The sequence below is a fragment of the Corvus cornix genome, chromosome 1A (genome assembly GCF_000738735.6).
Source record: "Corvus cornix cornix isolate S_Up_H32 chromosome 1A, ASM73873v5, whole genome shotgun sequence".
Taxonomy (NCBI): domain Eukaryota; kingdom Metazoa; phylum Chordata; class Aves; order Passeriformes; family Corvidae; genus Corvus; species Corvus cornix.
In genome coordinates, this window is record NC_047057.1 from 41,206,722 (window position 1) to 41,223,339 (window position 16,618).

The window sequence follows — 16,618 nt, forward strand, 5'->3', positions numbered from 1 at the left end:
GAGAAGCCAAAGAGCAAAGCCACTGCTGACATCTTGCAGGCTTCATTTAAATCCTAAATCAGTCTCTCCTCTGTGACAGGAACAAATTCTGAGATACCAGAGAAAATTCTCTCCTGGAAAAGTTTCATAGGAGAGCCTCGGGACTCTTGTGATATTTCATTCCTGCACCTGAACTGTGAGTAAGGACACATGAAAACTATTCAGGAATGACTGGGAGTAGGATGAAGTCACTGTGTCTTCACTGTCAGGTCCAAAGTCAAACTGACTGACTGTCCATAATCCATTTATCTTCCAGAGCTCACTAAGGCCAAGCTGTAAAATATTAACAACTCCTAGCTTTCTCTAGCACACCCCTGGGCCATAGCAGAGAGGATTTGATCTGAAGGCTCTTGTTGGCATGAGAGGCTGGTGGAGCTGGTCTCTGGCTGCTTGCTGGGCTTTGGGCCAGGATTACCCAGTGAAGGAAAGCTACAGCTGAAGCCAGTTTAGCTTCTGGCAGCAAGAAATTAGCATCTGTCCATGGACCATTAATCCCATAATGTCTCATTAATCCTATTCTCCTCAGAACTAACTGAAGAATTCCTCTATTCTTAGACAGGAAGGTAGCTTTTCTGTGTTTCTGTTAGGGAATTAGCAAGGCCTTTCCCTTTAAAATAATTAGTAGGACCTACAAAGGATTTGAAGTTGCCACATGGCTGCTTCTTCAAATGCATGTGGACATTTTTCCATGAAAACAGTTTGCAGTTGGAACCCAAACTGAAACCTTTTTCTAATGGTAGGCATTTTTCATGTGGTTGTTCTCCAGTGCTCTGTGATTTGAATATTTCCATCTATATCGAGCCTATATTAAATTTTGAATTTAGAGGTGGAAAGCCATGGTACTTCTTTTTCCTCTCTTTGTTGTTTTGGTAATCAAAAGATTGCAGAAAAAAACTTGTACATTTTGCTTACTAAGTGTAGAAAATGGTAATTTTCACTGCCAATTGCTCTTCACCTGAGAGTTATTTCACAGTGTTACATACGCATTTTCTTGTTCAGTCACTCTAAACCACTTCTCCCTAACACATTTTAACTAGTATTCCATTTCAACTAGCTTTAGCATTCAGTTCCTACTGGTTTTCATCTCTGACTGTGTTTTCAGCTCATCAGTACCATTTCCCATCGGTGGGGAATTCAGAAGTGCTTCATTATTAACTATTAAGAATAAATACTGCATGTTAGACCTAAAACTAAATGGACTTTGCAATAGTAAAATGTAACAAACTCACAAAGTATTCTCATCCTTTAATCTGGTTATTTGACTTGGAGATATTTTTGATAGAGCTCATTACTAATAAAATATCTCTTGAGAGAACAGTTACTAAAAGTGTAGAACTAAGAGAAGAGAATTTTTGCATTGAAACTTGAAAAAGAACTTGTAAGGACAATAAAACTTATTGGTGAGATGGAAATACATTGCAGTTAGAGCCCCATGATTTGGAGAACCTTACCCAAGAATCAGGCTGTTTAGAACAGTCAGAATTTGCAATCAGAAAATATCCTAAAACATACATACTTCTCAAAACGAAATCAATGAACACAAGCTAGTCCACAGAGTATGACTTCTAATCCTCCATGTTAGTAGGGGTGGAAATAATCGTAAAGCAGAGCAGACATCACTAATCTTATTGGTTTTCTTTTTGGTGACATTAAACTTTTTCTCACAGTACAATTTTCCTTATTATTACTGCTTGACTTAAGATTTGTTTGGAAAATTTTGGATTAAAAGACTGTTGAAAAGTTAGCCCCATTAGCTGCTGATAACAGCAACTGCTGCTCTGTTTACTTTTGCATTGAAATAAAGGATGGAGTTTCCTGCTGCAGATTATGTTAAGTCCAACCATTGTTAATCAAAGGAAGCTACTTTCCCTGATATCTGAATTGAGATCTGATCAAAATATTCCAGAGAGTTACTAAGGTTGGACAGAGTTTTAATGACAATCATTTTTGGCAGATTTCCTCGAGGGCTCCTGAAAATATTAATCTTCAAGGAGAACAGTTTGCAAAGGCTGGAGAGCTCCCAGCTTACTCAGGGTGCTGCAGCTCCCCAGCTCCATTTAGCTTTGCTGAGCCCATCAACTCACAGCTCACATGGGAAAGCCAGAGAGCACCAAAGGGACTGCTTTGTGCCTTGGAAAAGGCCACATATACAGGCTCCTCATCAGTAGTAATAATACTAATAAAAACCATAATATATTTATATATTAAGAAATGTATAGATTTAATATATATAATGCATAGTATGTATTACGTAATATATTGTACATATATTTACACTAACTTTTTAGAAGAGGAAGTATTGACTGTTTTTCTCCATATTTGTACAGACTATAGGCATCTTGCATTAGGAAACTGCTTGTGCTGCTTCTCACTCTTTTATACATGAATGTCACAGGAAGGGCAAAACACTGACAGAGTGGTCTGAATTTAATCTACTGATTTTCCAGGAATACTTCAGCTGTAACACAGCTGAAAACACAGGATTTTTTCTTTTTATTTTAGTTATTGCAATCAGAACTTATATTTGTGATAATGATAACTCAAGAAAAATAGAATCACAGGACACTGTTTTTAAGTTGAGACTGCATACTTTAGGAAACCACAAAACTCCTACTTTCATATATAAGAAATATTGCATACAAACAGGAGAATTATTCATATCAAACTGTAAAGTTAGGATGATGTTTAACATCACTTTAACCTTACTGTTAAATAATGAACTGGAAGGGTGATTTTCAGTATATATGAAGAAAAATAACTGTTAGACTATGGATTCATTTGACCAATAATTGAAATAGTTATTGAACCATTTAAATGCATAATGCCAATTCCTGTTTTAAATAACTTGCTAAAATTGTTTTTATTCAGTAGCCCATTTTTCTCTTTATATAAATTTCTTACTACTTCAGCTCTTTCTACTTTTTTGCAGTTTTCTCTTTTCTGTTAATATATTCACATTCATGACACTTTCATTGAATATATTTCTCTCTCTTTCAACTGTTTCAACTTCAGACAATGCAATATAACAACAGAATATAACACCAAGGACTGGTGATATGCTGTGTATCTGGGCATACAGTAAATAACTTCATTCAAACTAAGAGAGCATTATTGCCAACATCTTCTTTTAATTTAACAAAAGGCTCAGAAGCATATATATATTTTTATCTGAAATTCCAATGACTGCCTTATAGAACATTGAAAAAAAAAACCCCAGCCTTGCTAGGTAAATGAGCTGAATAAAGGCTGCAATAGACAGAAGTACAGGGGCTCTACATATAGAAAAAGGTTCAGTCTCTGAGGACAGAATACACATATAAACTCATCACCTTTTCTCACTGAAGAATTTTAAACTTTCTTCTATTTTTCTTGCCTTGCTTTTCTGCCCATGGTACATTTTCAACTCATACAATGTTTCTAGGTTAGTTATATATTTATTTTTCAGTCTGTATTCCTTTTTATTCTTGAGAGATAACCAAGATTAAACAAGGTCCAGACCCAATTTTGCATCCTCCCTATATAGTAAATTTTCATTATATCATTAAAGTGTCTTCCTGATTTACAAATTTAAAGTGAAAAAATATTTTTAAAGCTCAGATAACTAATAGAAACAGTGTGGGGTTATTTTTTTATTTCTTTCCTTCTTTGTTTTTCCTGGGGTGTTTTCTTTTTCTTCACCAGAAAATATCTCTGATAGGGAACGTGCCCAAACACATATTAAAATCTGAATGTATTTCAGCTTCCCATTGAGAGAAAAAGAAAAATTCTGATTTCACCTGAATGAAAATCACTTTGATGTTTTCAGCATTCGTCTTTGCGTACACCAGTGTTATGCTGCTAAAACTGGGAGCTTCCAAAGTACATGCTCTCTCTCAGCCTGTGTTTCCTAGTTCTGCCTGTCTGACAAGTCTGCATGTATCTGCTGCCAATTAGAAAACTGTTTGGAAATGTAGGACATGTGTATTACAAACATAGTCCTCGCTTCTTAGAGGTACTTGTATTGAACTGGGGGCAGCTGGGTATGTAAGCACCTAGTAGTTAGCCTAAACTAACTATTTCAGGGCCCAGCTTCCATCAGTTTAACTCTCTAAATGTCTTTCAGGAAGTGGGCTTTAAAGACTTCAAATTTGTTTTTTTCCCTTACTTTCTTAAAAATCTCAATTGTGTACTACTGTGAGATCAAGTTTCCTGTCCTTGCAAGCAATAAATATTTTTAATAGAGTAATTTACTAAAGGATTTACATTAGTTTTTACCTTTCTAAAATTCTAATATTAAATGCAGTCTTTAACCCATCTATATGTGCCATGTTGGGTCTTCTTTTGCTTGTGGAGAAGTGAATTTAAGAACCCTGCTTGGCTTCATTAGATGCTAGAACTGTTCTATAATAATGTGTATGTATAGCAGGCCAAGGGACGGTGCCACCACATCTATTACAGAGCATGTATTCTGTGCCTAATGGCACTGCAATAAATGTCCTGCAAAATAATGGGACACTAGCATATGAAATAAATTTCTATATGTTTGCCTGCATTTGTGTTACTACATTTTAATGATGTTTCCTTATTGCGTTATTGTATAATATTGTATAATATGATATGATTAAAGATTAAAATTGCCGTGAGAATTAATGGATTGTCATTATCTGTTACTTTGACAAACTTTCTTTAAAAGGTGTAAGAAGCATTTATGTTTTCCCCCATATGCTGTCTGTTTCCATGATGAATCACTTAATCAGAAGGCAGCGTTATCCCTGCAATATAAAAGCAGAAGGAAGGCAGGCCTCTTCCTATTCAGGGTAAGACACATGCAAGAATCACAGCAATATGAGAAGATCATGATGCCTGGGAAAAAGCTTCAGGGCAAAAAAAAAATGGTTGGAGAGAGGAGGGAGCAAAGAAATGAACTGGAATGGTTCTAGTGTTTTGGTATGGGGTTTTTTTTTAAGTATTTCATTTAATTCTACCACAGAAGCAAATGATGACTGAAAATCTTCCTGAAAATCTACTGCTGTCTAAACACTGTTGGGAAAAATGCTGAAAGTGAACACTTTTGAATTCCAATAGGGCCCTCCCAAAGAAGAAAATAACAGCCCTATACATTGTGTAACTTTGGACCAGATACCTATGAGGGGAGCTACTACATGGCTAGGAAAATAATTTGAAACCTATTACAGAACAAGAGAGCAATTGTTTGTGGGAATATGAAAGTACTGGCAATAACAAAAAAATCCCCTCAAAACAGAACAGAGAAAATAGTCTTTTAAAAAAGCAAGAAGGAAATTTACATATATTAAAAAAATATGGGTAAATGTCAGAAATCAGCTAGTCAGTTTAGAGAAGGTAGGTAGTAATTCAATTTGTACCCTGGTATTTGAGAAACCTGAATGAGAAAATTAATTAACAATTTGTCTATTATATGTAGGTCAACTTAACCTGGAAACAATTTCTTTTGGCAGGAAAGAATGAACCAATATTTTATTGAGAGCTCTGGAGAGGATTGTGTTCTGATTAATGAGAAACTGAGACACTCAACAAGCAGCAAAGGCTATGGACCTAGTTATGATTTTAATTACACCAACATGAATAAGATTAATCTTTCTAATATGTTTTCCAGTGAGAAAGTCACATCACAAACAAGTCATTCAACCTTCAAGATCTACCTGGAAGAGGTCAGCACTGAATAGTAAAGAAAATTACTTACACTTACAAATTATACTACTTAGGAGAATCACTATGGAATTTAGAATAAAGAATAAAGGCAGTTCATTATTCCCAAAGGCCATCAGAGAAACTGAATTTCCTACCAGGGAAAAATAAGGAAAGAGTTTAGATACTACTTACACTGTTTCCATGCTCACATAATATATTTCTCATGATTACCTTGATTATGACATGCTAACTTACATAAATAAAAAAATTATATCTGAGGTAAATGTGATAGAATCAAAATTAAGATGGTGTTTTTTGTTTGTTTGCTGTTTGTTTGTTGTTGGTTTTTTTTTTTTTTTGATTGGGAAGTTCCAAAACAGCCTGAAGTGATGTGGTTTAGGATGATTTTCTAGGTAATATAGCCAAACTCCAGAGATAGCACAGCTAGACATCTCATAACTGTATTAAAAAGGGGGAAATTTTGACTGTTATTATCCATGGCCTCTGATTTAGTTTGGGAAATATGATGTATACAGGGGATTGTAGGGTTTGAGGGATTTATCATCAAAAGGAAACTGCATCTTCATAATACATGAGACCCACACAGCTCTACCTTCATTGTTTTGAACACTGAAAAAGTCTGGGTGTCACAGTTTTTTCACATATTGCCAATGTCTTTTTTTTCCCCCAGCCTCATCAATTATTTTCTTCACATTTGTTTTTTTCTGTGAGGTCTTGTATCCTGGCCATATTGCCAAAGGCTACTAGACTGTAACATGCCCTGCATAAGAATTTCAAAAGCATTGCACTCCATAGGAAAACATGAAAGAGTCCTTCATGTTCTTTGGAATAATAAACAAAAACAAAGGAAAAGATCATGTTCCTCTCTCCCATGCTACTTTGAACACATGCTCAAAATGCTTACAAACTGAAATACTGCTACCCAAAGCAGCCACAACAAAGAGCTGTAGTGGAACATTTACAGAAATGATGCAGAAACATCAGTTTATCAATTTTCTTCCTTTTCCATGAGCTTGGAAGTCCAGCCCTTATGACCACATTGTTCAACGAGTAATTTCAAGGAGAAGGTTTACAGATTTGATTGGATACATTCATAAAACGGAAGTGAAAGTAGTAAATTCAAATAATATATTCATGTTCATAGTAACTAGAGGTACATTCTCATTTTTAATTGCTGTCCAATCCACAAAAGCTCCTTAAGCATGTGCTTACTTGATTACTGTATTAAAGATTTAAAATTAATGGTCCCACTGGGGTTTTTACCATTGACTTCAAAGGGAACCAGATTAGGATTTATACAGATTTGGCTAGTAGTGCTGCTTGTTATTAAAAACCTTCTTTCATGTTGCATAAAACTTTGCCAGACTTTAACCATTTAGGCTGAAATTCCATATGCTTCATAGATGCCTCAGGCTGAATTCTTCTGGAAAATTCCAAACAAAACTATTTAGCTCTTTTCAAGAGTGAGGACTGACTTGGCAAGAAGACTGAGACAGGTAAACCGGGGAATGTGAGTGGAACTGGGAATGTCTTGAAGAGAAAACTCAGACTGGCAGTGGCCAAAGCAGTCTTGGACTACAAGGAAAAGCTGAGAGAATCAAGAAATGTATGTCCTTAAAAAAGGACAAGACTGAGGAGCTGCAGAGCAAATGTTATGGATAGGACAATATGACTGGTACAAGAAACCATGAGTAGGAAAGATGCAGAACTGGGAAAGAAGCATTAGCTTAGAGAAGCTGGAACATGAGGATGGACTATAACGCTGGAACAGCCTGTGCTTTTAGAGCACCATTTTCTCTGGAGCTTGGAGCTCCAGAGAGCTGGAGCCCTGAGCTCCATAAACTCATTGTTCATTCCTCTTGTGAGCAAATGACCATAAAAGCCACTAGCAAAATTTCTCATTCTCTTCTATGACTTGCTCATGCAGAGATTTCATTAGCTTTGATAAGCTTAAAACCTGTTTTTATTCCACTGGTATAAATAGCGGATATAAATATTTCAATTTGAGTGACTCATACATGTGTCAACAGGAAACCACATCACAGAACTTCATTTACCCCAATTTCTTCTTCAAAAAAAATTTACCACCCTCCTGACTTCCTTAGTGAAAAGAACATTATTTCACCTGTGAAATTTGAGATTTAGGGGCAGATCTGGGAAACTGTGCCCTTTTGACCATGTGATTCCTGCTGCCACCTAAACTTTTTCTGCTGAGGAATAGGAATCATATATTAATGAGACCAACAATAAAAAAAAAAATGCAAGAGACTTTTTGCAAACCAAGCAGGACAACTCAGGAAAAGAATAGAGAACTGAAATTTTAGATAGTCGCCCAAATTATTCCTAGAAGTTCTGACCTGACTTTGAAGAAAAGCGTGTATTATTTATTTGCTTCTAACTTGCATGCCTTCTTCCATATCATAGAGGGTGAGGGAGACTGCAGAGAAAAACAGAATAAGAAAGAGGAACAACAACAAGGAGATGGGAGCACAAATCAAACCACTATTAAAGATCAGAGAATGGATGTCACTAGGACAATGGAAGGAGAAAATACCCAGGGACCAGCAGGGACTGTGTCACTTACTGCATGATTGACTGGCAGACAGCCAGGACCTGTCTTTAGGGACACAGTGAACAAGCAAGTGTGACTTTTTTCCTTGCTATTCTTATTCTAATTCTCTTAACTGCATTGTAATAGCTAATCCAAAAATAACTAGAGATTTGATAGGGTTGCTTTGATAGATTTGATTTGGTTAGAATTTTTTATTTTTTACTTTAAAAACCTTAGGTTGCTCACCATAAGCAAAGGATATGAGCAGTTGGCTGAAAGATAAGCAAATCTGGGATTCTGACATGATGATGAAATAGATGTTTCAAGGGAAATTAGTGATCTTTCATTCCTTGGCTCCTAAACAGACAGAGATTCCAGAGGAAGCTCGATACGTCTTCTCGCTTTCTGACAAAGAGTAACTTCCTACGTTGTCCCCGTGCTGTGCACCACATGTGGTTGCAGTGCTGAAGCTGAATTGCTTTTCTCTCCCTCCAGCTGGACAACTTTTTCTACCTGACAATCTAATGTCTGAGACTCAGTGAAATGTAAATTAGTGTAATGTAATGTAAATGTAAAGTGTAATGTAAATTGGAGGTCAGGATTTTGAACTTCTACCTTGTATCACTGAGGGCTGTAAGTTACCGCTATGAGCCAAGTGCTGAACTCTTGTTTTACATGCCATACTAATGGAAATGTTTGACCTTAAGCTCCTTCTGCTTCAGCTTCCCTTCTTTCAAGAGCGATTTTTAAGAAGATATTTGTAAGTTTTTGTGAGTCTTATGTGTCTTTGATTTCATGGATGCTTCCCAGAATTAAAGGAAAGGGAATGAATAAGTTTTGTAATTGCCTGCACAGTGTGCAACGCATAGAGCAGGAGGCTACACAGGGAAGAGTAGAGAACAATACCTGAAACAGTGGTACATTATGTGATAAGGGCTTTACCTGCACTGCATAAAGGAAGGTCCTGCTGAAAAATAGTATGTTAATGTGATTGGTGCCTGTATATTATAAAGAATGAAGTCAAAGGAAGTGAATTCATTTTCTGAAACTAGCCCTGGCACGCTTAATATTTCAGTAAAATTACATGGTTTGAAGTGCTTTTCTTGAATAATATATTTTAGAATAAGAATTATGCCTCCATAATCTCCATGCAGATATAACACAAATATAAAAAAAGAGCAAACTATTTAAATCAACCAAATATTAATCATTGAAGAACTATTTTCATTATCTTACTTGAAAATTTACAAATCTTCTTTCATACACAGTACGTGCACATTGACAAAGAGAAAAGACAGGACTGTATTTCTTTCCATATAAATGTTATAAAGTATCATTTAACATAAGTCTGTTGCTAAAAATGCACAAAATAATTTTACTATTTAAAAGAAAGGAAGTTTTATCTTTGAAATGCTGGGTTTCTTTACAAGTAACTGTTTGCTATTTTGTACAATCCCAGAAATCTCCAAAAAGCTGTTGTTCTATTTGCCTTTTACAGTGTTCTCTGGATTGGAAGGAAGAAAATCTTCCAGAAAGAAGGCAGGGTTAAAAACCTCTGGTGTCAGCAATAATTATTCCTGAGGATCTTTTCATTCACTTAAGTGGGAATGGGTAGAAAATAATGAGTAGAAGACTCTTCTAGAACTAAATGTTCTCATTAAAAATCCAATTCTACAACTGACTGAATGGCTGAGTGATCATGGCCAGCTCCATTTTCTTCTTTGGCCTAGATTTACCTAGGAAATAGTAAAACTAACATGTTCCATACAGTGTTGTAGGGTCTCAAGATGAAAAGCATTAGAAGAGCTATGCTTCCCTAAAAGCTGTCACTGAAATGGTCAGATGTAATTAAAATGCTTCTACGTGTTATGAAATTTAAGCATTCTCGTTTTTACCTTCTTTTCTTTCCTTGTTCATCCTCCCCAATACACACCTACACATAATTTTTGTGTGTCTAAAACCACGCTTATGAATCTGTCCCACACTCCTGTGTCCAGTGGGTCCAATTGGTCCTGTGGGTCCAATGGCCTCCCCAGTATGTACCTGCAAAAGATCTCAGCTCTCTCAGAAGACCCTTGAAAATGGATTTTCTGTTCAGCTAGTATATCACAAGGGAAGCTTTCAGAACATATCCCTAGTCACTGCTTAATAGACCCAAGTCACGGCCACAAGTGTCAATGACTCTGACATTAGTACATTTCCCTCTTGCTTTTGATTTGAAAATGTTTCAAGACATGATTCTATGTTGATAAGAAATGCCAGGAGAACCTATTATATTTGGAAGAAATAGCAGATTCTCTGTGATGTTTTTCCACAGCAGGAAACTCCTAACCATGCCCCAGATGATGCATCACAAAGCAGAAAATTTAAAGCAAATCCTACATGGTCTTCCTACCTCATACCCACAGCTCCTTGGCAGTACAAAACTAAACAGTACTACAACTACAGTAGAGAGGCTGTTGCATAACCCCTGTGCTCTTGGCAAAACCTCTGCTATTGTTTTTTGAAAATGACCGTGGGTAAACATTGAGAATTTTTGTGCAATAGAGATTTCCGCATGAGCAAGCAACAATTGGCTGTAAATCTGAGGGTTATTTTATTCTGTATGAAATCAATACTCAAGGCTCAGCTTACCTGGGGTCCGTGATCAGCCATGGAGCAGGTACAAGACACCACACATGGAGAAGTGCCAGCTTGAGCTCTAGAAGGAAACCAGACCAAGAGAGATTCTTCTTCCTGGGCATTGGCACTGCCAGCCACATTACACAGTTTTTCACCCTCTTGAGAGATGAGAGAGCCCTTTTCTCCCTTCCTCTCCCACACCCTAGTGCTAGCAAGAAAGCATGGAGAGAATTTCAGTAGTGGTGTATCTTCCTTTACCTCTACTCATTTCTTCTTTGTGCTACAAAATCCATCCTCAAAAGGTCCGAAGGAGGCCTGCTCTGTTGGATGTCTGGATTGCAACTGACCCAGATTTTGAAGTGTAAAGCTTTGCACAGTACCTTCTTATTAAAAAATCTCCTTCTGAGGGTTGAGATCAGTATGTCTAAAGTGAGTAGCAACTGAGGAGGTTAGGTAGACTTTAAGACTGAGTATTTTTCAGTATCTTACCATTTTTACTTCTCGCCCTTGTGAAATGTTTTTTTCTTAGAAATCTGCATTGCCATAACTAGTTTTGAATAGTTATTCCCAGATCACTTTTCTCTCTAGCACTTTCTTCCTTTGATGTATTTATAAAATACCTTATGCTCCTTAATTCTTTCCCCGACAGAAATAGTTTGCTACAAATTACTTCACTGTCAATGTTCCTGCAAAATTTTACACTTCTAAGTCACATGCAAATTTTCTGTGATTTATTAAAAAAACCCCAACAGTCTATGCAAAGAGAAGGAGCTCATTATTAAAAAAAAAAAAAAGGGGGGGTAGGGGGGAAGCTAGAAGAATTTTCCATTTTTTGCAAAAGGTCCATAGCATAGACCTGCAAATTATACCATTTCATAAATTACTTGCTCTGGACTACTTGCATCCTAAACTGGGAGAGCATTATGCTGCATCCTGTGTGAACACACGATACTTTCACACAGAATAGAAGAGAAATTGCTTCTTGGTGCTTGTAGCATTATATAGCATTTAATCATTACTATATTTGCTGTATCAGCCTTGACATTGCTTAAAAATTCAACATAATCCTTACCGACATTTTAGTCCTGCCTATTTGAGAATTAAGTGTACCAAGTTCCTTGCCAGTTACACAAAGTTAGATCACTGTTTCCACACTGGCAACCCTTGAGCAAACCTTTCTTTTTTCCAGTGTCTCATGACTTTTGCAGGCTTCATAGTACAGTTTCCAAGTACTGCATCTAGGCTTTGAGAGACTATCAAAGCAGCAATCCCAGCTCTTCTTTTGGTCTTTACTTCTCTTTTCCCAAGAATATTGTATCATTTGCCAAGTTAGGTAAGGAAAGGTGTATTTAAATGGTGAGAAAAGTCATGCAACTCTGTATGAAATAGCTGTTCTGTTAGTAATAAATTGAGCTTAAATTGCAGATGTTCTTGTGCTTTCACATGTAATTTGCTTCTCAGCATGGGTGTGTGCATCCAGAGATCCACAGTTCTGCAGAAAAGCAGACTGTTTTCAAATAAGTTTACTTAATAAAGGCTATTTGAAAAATTACTTACCAGAGGGTACTATCAAAAAAGCACATTAGCACCAATATCTATCAATTTTTTTGTGTAGTAAATTATCCAATTTCCATTACAACTGATGGAGTGCAGCAATTAGAGGATTTCATATGAGACGATATGAATTTTATTAGCTGATGTCTTTGCTGAAACTAAAGCTGAAAAATTCACAGGAGCATTCCTACTTACTGTGATCTCACACTTTAAATGAGATCCTTCATCTTACTTTTTTCAATCAGAGTAAATGCAATTATACTGAATTTTCTGAGACTCAACTGTCATTGTACTGAGTCTTCCATGTGTTTAAACCTGAACAATGCATGATGAATTGCAGTTCAGTGCACCTGAACCTGCAGTCCCAATGAAGTTCTGTAGGTAATTTAAAGATGGATAGGTTCTGGTAACACCTGGTTTTTGAGCTCAAAAAAGTGATACCTTTATGGAAAAGCTTTTGCTTTCTTTTGCTTCACTTTGACTCTTTTAACCAAATGCTCCTTGCTTCCAATACAGATATTAGAAGTATCAGTAGACAAGACAAAGAAAGTGAGATCAGGTATTGATGCTAAATGAGTTTCAGTTAAGTAACTGCTGGTGAAATAATTTTCATAAATAATATTTTAAGTGCTCTGATCTGCCACTTTTCTTATTGAGGGATAAGTTTTCAGATGCTACTCTTCTGAGAAATATCTTTAGATCCTTTTCCAGCCATGACCAATGTGTGACGTAGAGAGAGCTGAAAGCAAGAAGGGACAGAAAGAAGTTTTTCCTACAGTTTTCTGGGGTGGGGTCATCTGAAGGAGCCATTGTGTATAAATTTCTGGAAACATTCCGAAAAAGATGAAAAGCTCATTTTCCCTTGCTGACACAAGGTTTCTTTTTTTCTGTGCAAGCTTGAGAGAGCAGATCAATACTTCGTAATATAAAAGGGTGTATGTCAATACTATGACAGAGTGTTCTCATGTTTTTGACATTTGCACCAAGCACATGTAATGTACTTCTTATTCCATAATCTTACAAACAACTTCTGAGAATTCAGTAAGCTATGTAACTGGAAGTGCAAGTCAAACATAATTGCAGCATTTCCGTTTGTGTGCTTCATGATTTAAAATGAATGTATAAAGGGTAAAATGCAAAGTCATCTTTGCAGCTAGTTTTATAAATTAAGGAAACTTGACTGTGATTACATGAAAGAAAATTTAAATAGACTAAATCAGGTCAGATTTTAACCCTAATAAAATAAGGCCAAGATTTACTTTTAGAATTTTATGTACTACACTCTCATGCAGCAGAACTGTCCCAAACCTAAACGGAAACAGTGAATGGAGAATTAAGAATTAAAATTACATTAGTTTGAAAATTTACAACTCGTTCTAAAATGGATAAGGCATGCAGCTAAAAGCTAAAGCAGAAGATAGAATTAATAGCTTTTGGCTTTGGTATTTGCCTTCTCCATCTTTTGCACGAGTGAAGAAAAGAGGCAGAAATTTTTTCCCTTCTCTTATTTTATATGGTGAATTATTTTCTTTTTGCATTCATCCATTCTCCCCATCTTCTTTTCATCTATTTTAAAATGTTGCACACAGAGTACTCCCACTCTCTGAGCCCTGTGTAGTATCACAGTTTCAGCAAGAGGAAGCAGTAACGATTTAATGTGTGCCAGGACTTTGTCAGTCTAGTTCCCTAGGACCTTTTTTCTTCTCTTTCTCTCTTAGAGTGCTCCATGATGAGACAGAATGGCAAAAACTAGATAGGAGGGAATGCCTTAACACTAGTAGCATGATAGATTCATGCCTAGTTCTATTTATTCCCTGGCTCTGACAGAAACTTCACAACTTTGAGTGACTCAGTCATCCTGAACTTAGTTTCTCACATGTAAGAAGACACTATTTCTTTGTCTGCATAGACAGTCATTGCACAGGCAGGTAAATCTCTACATGGCTTGACATGAGTGATGCACACTGTGGAGGTGTAGGCAATATTTCTTTCAACTGCCCGAAGAAAAAGTAGTAGAGAACTCACAGATCGCTTTTTTTGTGTTTATGAAATTTTTGGTTAAGACCTGACTATGAACAAGTCTGGGGATGTAATAGTACCAAACAGACAGAAATTCCCTATGTTCTTGGAAACAATGGTGCTTGGAAACAATAAGGAAAACATTTCAGATTGATGTTTCAGTCCTCCTCTTTCCTTTCATTATTTTGCTTACAAGGATTTTTTTGAGCAGCCGTAAATTTTAAGGACAGATTTTAAGACATAAGGATCATCTAGTTTGATCTTTGCCTAACACAGGCCACAAAATTTCACCAATAATTCCTGTAGTGGAACATATCATCTTCCCTTAAATTGTAAGTGAATACTGTCAAGCCCAATAACTTGTGGTTTACTAGAGCATAAAAACATCCTGTCTCAATTTAAGGAATCCTGGGGATGATGAATTTCCTTCTTCCTTGGCAATGGATGGTTACTGTCACGGCAAACCACTTGTTTCTAATTACTGCTCTGAACCAAAACCAAGTACTGGGCTACCATGTGATACTGGTGAGTATGGCCTGGGAGTTTGTCACACCCACAACAAGGAACAAAATATTCTGCTTTCTATCTTTGCATATATCCTTTGCTGGCCTTTTATAACTATGTTTTAAGGGTTTTATGCTATGGTTGGCTCCAGTTCAACCCTTACTTTACTTTCATCCTGTTTAATGCTAAACCACATTTAAATTCACTCCTTTCTCAGGCCTCACAAAAGCAGTCCCAGACCACAGAAAAGAGAAGGCAGGAATTATCTGGTATGTCATGGGCTGTAACAAACAGTGCACTCTGTGATGATCATGCTTTTTACTCATGTAAGATTATGTGTTAGGAGAAGAACTATGGTAGCACAATTCAGTTGTGAAACTCAGAGCTATCTGCATTGCGAGCCAAGCATCTGCCAAACATAAACTTACTGGCTTCTGCATAAATCACACTTGGACTTCAACTACCAGACACCACTGGTCTCTAAGCCTCCCTGACTGCATCAGACACAGAGGATCATGGAGCAGCACTGTGTCAACACAGTGGATTCCAGAAATATTAGTGTTGTTACAGGGAAACTTCAAATTGAAGAAAGATACATACAAATGCAACAGTCATAACAAGTCCATTCCCAATGTATTTCCATACTCTTTTGACTTTTAAAAAAGAAAGGAACAAATCCCCTAACCTCTCCCACGATGAAATCCCACAGATGGAGTTTCTTTATTCTCTTTATGAGCTGTTGATTTTCCATTCTCATTGTTAATCTGTGATCAGCAAAATCATGTTTTTGCCTTAGAAATAGATGTTTTAAAGTATTGCTACAAAGTCTATCTCAATAGTGCAGTAGCTGCATTAACAAACCAAGGGGTCTAAATCTGTGTGCACTGATGAGGGTCAAAATGCTATTTTGGGAGAGTCAGAATCTAAACAGAAGAAAAACCAAATGTTAATTAACAAAGTACATATTGAAACAAACAGTAAGATTATTAATTAGCAACATAAATATTAGTTAATATATAGTGTATAAAACCCCTTTTTTAATGTTTAAAAAAAGGAAATGGAAGTAAGGTAGCTAATGCTATAAAATTCTGGAAAATTAAGGGAATCACAACTAACTGTTGTGCTTTTATGCAAAAATACTGGAATATTAATCTACTCTTACAAAACAGATGAAAATATTCTTTCTTTCTTTTAGTCCACTGAATTTGCTTACAGCACATATGTGAACTACTGTATTACTCTTTCAAAATATGAAGGAGTGCAATACTTACTGGGGAATTTACAGTGATGAAACACTTACACAAGCACAGGACTTGGCCTTTCTCTAAATGCCTATGTTGCATAGCTCAAATATTGACTTAACTACAAACACCCTCAGCCTGTAATTTTAGACATCAAGAACAAATATATGAAATATGTCTTGGAAAAGAACACTGAAAGCAGCAGTAGTACATAAGTGACTATTCTGTACAGAAAGGAATAATACTATTTTTCAAGAACACTTGAGCTAAAATTCATTTATATAATTTTGCTTTTTCAAAAAAAAGAAATGAAAAACAACTCAAGATCTGCTTGTTAATATTAAGTCCTTCCCAAAGAAAGGGGGAATCAAATTTTTTGCATAGTAAAATAATCATCCAGATGGCAAAAACAACCCAC